This window comes from Salmo salar, chromosome ssa12 (genome assembly GCF_905237065.1).
Source record: "Salmo salar chromosome ssa12, Ssal_v3.1, whole genome shotgun sequence".
Lineage (NCBI taxonomy): Eukaryota > Metazoa > Chordata > Actinopteri > Salmoniformes > Salmonidae > Salmo > Salmo salar.
The window spans coordinates 68,161,608-68,169,568 of NC_059453.1; positions in this window are offsets into that span (position 1 = coordinate 68,161,608).

The following is a 7,961-nucleotide window of genomic DNA, read 5'->3' on the forward strand; positions in this document are numbered from 1 at the left end:
AATAGTAATTTACAACATTAACAATGTCTGCACTCTATTTCTGATCAATTTGATGTTATTTTAATGGACTAAAAACATGTGCTTTTCTTTCAAAAACAAGGACATTTCTAAGTGACTCAAATTTTTGAAAGGTTGTGTACATAATGTGTAAAATCTGTGTTTTTAAATCTACCTATGGGTTCTGAAACGGAGGCAAACATGCATATGTTTTCATGGCTATCTTTCCATATTCTGAACACATTCTCCATAGTCTACATTCTAGTCTTGTGCCGATAAAATTCTAAATTAAAGGTAGGCTTACACATTGCTTAAAGGATCGCTTTAGATAAATGAACAGAAAACAAACTAATTGAGCAAAAACTCTCTGATGAAATTGGTAGGCCACCCAATGGGTGTGTTTTCTGGGGTTGAATTAAATGTATTCAGTGCGTGCAAGGGAGCCACACCCGCAAACCTCGATACTCACCTCCAAGATGAGTCTGAATACCAGCTACTGAGAAGTGTTTAGGAAAAGCACGCGTAGGAAAGGCGTACATTTCTTAAGTCTAAGTCGGCTCCCAGGTGAAGGAGGTGATGAGAATACAGTGAAACGTATTGCAAAATGAATGATCACCTTTTCTTCTTCAAAGAAAAACACTACTCATTCCTGTTGGGTCATAAAAAGTCAGCCTCCTGCAAAGTCCCCAACACAGCTCCATCACTCATAAAGTGGGTTCAAAAGACAAGTGTGAAGAGATGTCCCACTGGCCACACACTGGTTGAATCAACGTTGTTTCCAAGTCATTTCAATTAAATGACGTCGAAACAACGTGAAATAGACGTGGGGTGTGTCATTGGATCAGTGAGGTCAGGTGTTTGTTCACATGTTCAGGTTCTGTGTTATGTGGTCATAAGGTAATAGGGTAAGGGAGAGGGGAGAAGGAGAGAGGTAGAGGGTCTAGAGAGATGAAAGACAGAGAGAGAATGAGATACGGTAAAGGGGTCTGGAGAAAGGAACGACCAGGGAAAAAGAGGGGAGGAGAGAGAGATGAGAGGTGGAAGAGAGGGATGATCAGGGGGCCAAGGAAAAGGAAGGAAAGAGAGAGTGGGGAGAGGGGGTGTGTCCATCCAAAGCTGCACACTTCAGTGGGCTCAACTCAAACGTAAACATGGGGTAAGTAGAGCAAGGAGGGGAGTGTCAGTGTGTGTTTGGGGTGCAGCTGGTCTTGTGATCAAGTTCATGACTATCTGGGTGATTAACTCCTCCCCACTGTGAAACCAACCAATCCACATGGCCCCAGCCTGTGTCAAGGCTGGGGCCATGTGTGTGACCGGTGGCCTCTAGATCGTGTTTGGATCGGCTTCCATATGACCACTGGCGTAGCGAGTGGGCATGCTGCAAAGAGGCATGAGGACTGCAGACGTGGCCAAGGCAATAAATTGCAATGTCCGTACTGTGAGACGCATAAGACAGTACTACAGGGAGACAGGACGGACAGCTGATCATCCTCACAGTGGCAGACCACATGTAACAACACCTGCACAGGATCAGTACATCCGAACATCACACCTGCGGGACAGGTACAGGATGGCAACAACAACTGCCCGAGTTACATCAGAAACGCACAATCCCTCCATCAGTGCTCAGACTGTCTGCAATAGGCTGAGAGAGGCTGGACTGAGGGCTTGTAGGCCTGTTGTAAGGCAGGTTCTCACCAGACATCACCGGCAACAACGTCGCCTATGGGCACAAACCCACCGTCGCTGGACCAGACAGAACTGGCAAAAAGTGCTCTTCACTGACGAGTCGCGGTTTTGTCTCACCAGGGGTAATGGTCGGATTCGCGTTTCTCGTCAAAGGAATGAGCGTTACACCGAGGCCTGTACTCTGGAGCGGGATCAATTTGGAGGTGGAGGGTCCGTCATGGTCTAGGGCGGTGTGTCACAGCATCATCGGACTGAGCTTGTCATTGCAGGCAATCTCAACACTGTGCATTACAGGGAAGACATCCTCCTCCCTCATGTGGTACCCTTCCTGCAGGCTCATCCTGACATGACCCTCAAGCATGACAATGACACCAGCCATTCTGCTCGTCCTGTGCGTGATTTCCTGCAAGACAGGAATGTCAGTGTTTTGCCATGACCAGCGAACAGCCCGGATCTCAATCCCATTGAGCACGTCTGGGACCTGTTGGATCGGAGGGTGAGGGCTAGGGCCATTCCCCCCAGAAATGTCCGGGAACTTGCAGGTGCCTTGGTGGAAGAGTGGGGTAACATCTCACAGCAAGAACTGACAAATATGGTGCAGTCCATGGGGAGGAGATGCACTGTAGTACTTAATGCAGCTGGTGGCCACACCAGATACTCACTGTTGCTTTTGACCCCCCCCCCTTTTGTTCAGGGACACATTATTAAATTTCTGTTAGTCACATGTCTGTGGAACTTGTTCAGTTTATGTCTCAATTGTTGAATCTTGTCATGTTCATCGAAATATTTACACATGTTAAGTTTGCTGAAAATAAACGCAGTTTAGAGGACAGTGAGAGGACATTTATTTTTTTGCTGAGTTTATATATATGTATATAAACTCAGCAAAAAAATAAACATACTCTCAGTGTCCTCTAAACTGTGTTTATTTTTTTTATATATACATGTTCATATATATGAACATGTCATAAGCCATGAATACTTTTTTGGGAATGTATGAAATTTAGCTTTTAAACAGCCTCATTTCAAAATGTGTAGAATTGCAGGAAATTAGCTCTAAAACAGCAACATTTTCTCTCAGCATCATGGCAAAGTGTGTAAAATAGCATGAGATTTGCAAAAAACTGTAATCCTACATAAATTACTTTCTTTTTTGCTCTGAACCCGCAAAACTGCACTACATATGACCATAGGATCATGGTTGGTTTTGATATTTTATTCTCTGGTAATTACAGGAAAAACGTACATAAATTGAATGTTGTGCTGCTGTTTTGCCGAGTAGAACAGGGAAACCCAAGAGCAGACTCAGACGAGGAGACTGGGATGAAGTAACCAAGATATTTATTGAAACACAGCGGGAAGATGGAGTGCAGGCCAGGGGAAGCTCGGGCAGGTTGCAGGAAACCAGGTGCGGAGGCTGAGGCTGGAGCGAGAGGGGTTTGGACAGGGTAAGTAGGTCTGGAGGGGAATCCAGGACAGAGTAGCAGGATGATGAGACGTGGGACTGGAGACAGGGACCAGAGTCAGAGTGGGCAGAACTGTAGCGGAGAGGAAAACCGTGTCAAGCAAGGAAAACAGGCATAACAGGATAACAGGATCTAAATAGTAACAAACGGCTAGAAACGTAGACTGACTGAGCAGAGATTATGATCTGGCAGTGTGGAAGTGGCAGGACTGAGTATTTGTAGAGGTCTTGATTATGGAACAGGTTGCAGCTGGTGGGGATCTGCTCTGTCTCCAGCACACATGTCTCCGCCCACACAATCACACACAGAGAGAGAGAGGGAAGGGAGAGGGAGAGAGCACTGGGGGAGTGGCAGCAGGTCAAGGAGACACAGGATGAGCAGTAGAGGGCATGGCAGGAGCAGATGTAACAGCTGCCCTTATATGCCAACTCCTCTCTTCCATATGGGTTCAGTAGACAGGGCGCAAAATAATAATAATCTCATGACTAACAGTACAATGTAATGCAAACACAATGTACAGTATGAAATATAAATGTACAGTATATCCTATAGACCTAGGCTAGCCAACGTTCCTAGTGACAGCCAGGCGTTACGTATAGTACAGTGACGTGCACTTACGGACAACTAACAGTAAAATGTCGCCAACCTAGTTCAACAAACAAAAACACATGACATTCCTGATAATGACAGAAAAACTTCCATAAACACATGCTGTGCTGCACTTCTACGCCAACTCTTCTGCAAAGTACAAATCAATAACATGGGGACAGCTATGCCCAATGACGACACGCACAGTAAAATGTGCAGTAGCTAGCTAGCATGTACATTATTCAATAATCAACAGATAAAAAGTTAACGTTACTGAAATGACTGAACACGCCCCCATTCACATCGACTGGGCTGCAGTGGAGCGGGTCGAGAGTTTCAAGTTCCTTGGTGTCCACATCAACGACAAACTATCATGGTCCAAACACACCAAGAAAGTAGTGGAGGGCACGACAACACCTTTTCCCCCTCTGGGGACTGAAAAGATTTGTCATGGGCATCCTGACCAGTTGCATCACTGCCTGGTATGCTCGGCATCCGACCGTAAGGCTCTACAGATGGTAATGCGTACGGCCCAGTACATCACTGGGGCCAGGCTTCCTGACATCCAGGACCTATATACTAGGTGGTTTCAGAGGAAGGCTAAAAAAAATGTTAAAAACTTCAGTCACCCATATAAACTGTTCTCTCTGTTACCACACGGCTAGCAGTACCGGAGCGCCAAGTCTAGGACCAAAAGGCTCCTTAACAGTTTCTACCCCCAAGCCATAAGACTGCTGAACAATTAATCAAATGGCCACCCGGACTATTTACATTGACCCCCCCTTTGATTTGACACTGCTGCACACGCTGTTTATCATCTATGTATAGTCACTTTACCCCTACTTACATGTACAAATGACCTTGAGTAACCTGTAACCTCGCACAGGGTACATTGGATTCAATTAAACTATGTTGAATTGAATAACACAATTATCAAGGGAAACCTTAGTACTGACATTCAGAATAAAAACCACATACATCCTCACACACTTCAAAGTCCAAATTAAAGGTTAAAGATACAATATGTAACCTCTACCTAGAGAGTTAGAGAGTTAGACACACAGGGCTGGACTTGGTTTCCAAGGATAATACAGTTGGCCAAAATCTGCATTTCTCAACTACCACACAAGATTTCCAAAGAATAACCATTTCTATCTATCTATCTATCTATCTATCTATCTATCTATCTATCTATCTATCTATCTATCTATCTATCTATCTATCTATCTATCTATCTATCTATCTATCTATCTATCTATCTATCTATCTATCTATCTATCTATCTATCTATCTATCTATCTATCTATCTATCTATCTATCTATCTATCTATCTATCTATCTATCTATCTATCTATCTATCTATCTATCTATCTATCTATCTATCTATCTATCTATCTATCTATCTATCTATCTATCTATCTATCTATCTATCTATCTATCTATCTATCTATCTATCTATCTATCTATCTATCTATCTATCTATCTATCTATCTATCTATCTATCTATCTATCTATCTATCTATCTATCTATCTATCTCTTACTGTTTCAGTGTCTTATACTATAACACCCCCTCTCTCACACAAATCCAATTTTATTGGTTGCATACACATTTAGCAGATGTTATTGCGGGTGTAGCGAAATGCTTGTAACACTCTTCTGCCCCCCCCCCATCTGCCCCACCCTCTCTCACTCCAGAGACTCAATTGTACAGGTTTCCATGGGGATGGGAAGACCTTTGCTGGGCCAGACCATAATTTCCAAAGTGGTTGTCTAGGTGCGACATGTCCTTTTCACACTCTCGTCAGTTTAATGCTGACTTTTATGTGTATTTGTCAGCTTACGGTGCCGATGCTCAGACAACAGGGTTCAAACATTTACAGCGTTTGACACAGACAACATCTAACATCTGGTAGACCAGACAACATCTAACATCTGGTAGACCAGACAACATCTAACATCTGATAGACCAGACAACATCTAACATCTGGTAGACCAGACAACATCTAACATCTGGTAGACCAGACAACATCTAACATCTGGTAGACCAGACAACATCTAACATCTGGTAGACCAGACAACATCTAACATCTGGTAGACCAGACAACATCTAACATCTGGTAGACCAGACAACATCTAACATCTGGTAGACCAGACAACATCTAACATCTGGTAGACCAGACAACATCTAACATCTGGTAGACCAGACAACATCTAACATCTGGTAGACCAGACAACATCTAACATCTGGTAGACCAGACAACAACTAACATCTGGTAGACCAGACAACATCTAACATCTGGTAGACCAGACAACATCTAACATCTGGTAGACCAGACAACATCTAACATCTGGTAGACCAGACAACATCTAACATCTGGTAGACCAGACAACATCTAACATCTGGTAGACCAGCCAACATCTAACATCTGGTAGACCAGACAACATCTAACATCTGGTAGACCAGACAACATCTAACATCTGGTAGACCAGACAACATCTAACATCTGGTAGACCAGACAACATCTAACATCTGGTAGACCAGACAACATCTAACATCTGGTAGACCAGACAACATCTAACATCTGGTAGACCAGACAACATCTAACATCTGATAGACCAGACAACATCTAACATCTGGTAGACCAGACAACATCTAACATCTGATAGACCAGCCAACATCTAACATCTGGTAGACCAGACAACATCTAACATCTGGTAGACCAGACAACATCTAACATCTGGTAGACCAGACAACATCTAACATCTGGTAGACCAGACAACATCTAACATCTGGTAGACCAGACAACATCTAACATCTGGTAGACCAGACAACATCTAACATCTGATAGACCAGACAACATCTAACATCTGGTAGACCAGACAACATCTAACATCTGATAGACCAGACAACATCTAACATCTGGTAGACCAGACAACATCTAACATCTGGTAGACCAGACAACATCTAACATCTGGTAGACCAGACAACATCTAACATCTGGTAGACCAGACAACATCTAACATCTGATAGACCAGACAACATCTAACATCTGATAGACCAGACAACATCTAATATCTGATAGACCAGACAACAACTAACATCTGGTAGACCAGACAACATCTAACATCTGGTAGACCAGACAACATCTAACATCTGGTAGACCAGACAACATCTAACATCTGGTAGACCAGACAACATCTAACATCTGGTAGACCAGACAACATCTAACATCTGGTAGACCAGACAACATCTAACATCTGGTAGACCAGACAACATCTAACATCTGGTAGACCAGACAACATCTAACATCTGGTAGACCAGACAACATCTAACATCTGGTAGACCAGACAACATCTAACATCTGGTAGACCAGACAGCATCTAACATCTGGTAGACCAGACAACATCTAACATCTGGTAGACCAGACAACATCTAACATCTGGTAGACCAGACAACATCTAACATCTGATAGACCAGACAACATCTAACATCTGGTAGACCAGACAACATCTAACATCTGGTAGACCAGACAACATCTAACATCTGGTAGACCAGACAACATCTAACATCTGGTAGACCAGACAACATCTAACATCTGGTAGACCAGACAACATCTAACATCTGGTAGACCAGACAACATCTAACATCTGGTAGACCAGACAACATCTAACATCTGGTAGACCAGACAACATCTAACATCTGATAGACCAGCCAACATCTAATATCTGGTAGACCAGACAACATCTAACATCTGGTAGACCAGACAACATCTAACATCTGATAGACCAGCCAACATCTAACATCTGGTAGACCAGCCAACATCTAATATCTGATAGACCAGACAACATCTAATATCTGATAGACCAGACAACATCTAACATCTGGTAGACCAGACAACATCTAACATCTGGTAGACCAGACAACATCTAACATCTGGTAGACCAGACAACATCTAACATCTGGTAGACCAGACAACATCTAACATCTGGTAGACCAGACAACATCTAACATCTGGTAGACCAGACAACATCTAACATCTGGTAGACCAGACAACATCTAACATCTGATAGACCAGACAACATCTAACATCTGGTAGACCAGACAACATCTAACATCTGGTAGACCAGACAACATCTAACATCTGGTAGACCAGACAACATCTAACATCTGGTAGACCAGACAACATCTAACATCTGGTAGACCAGACAACATCTAACAT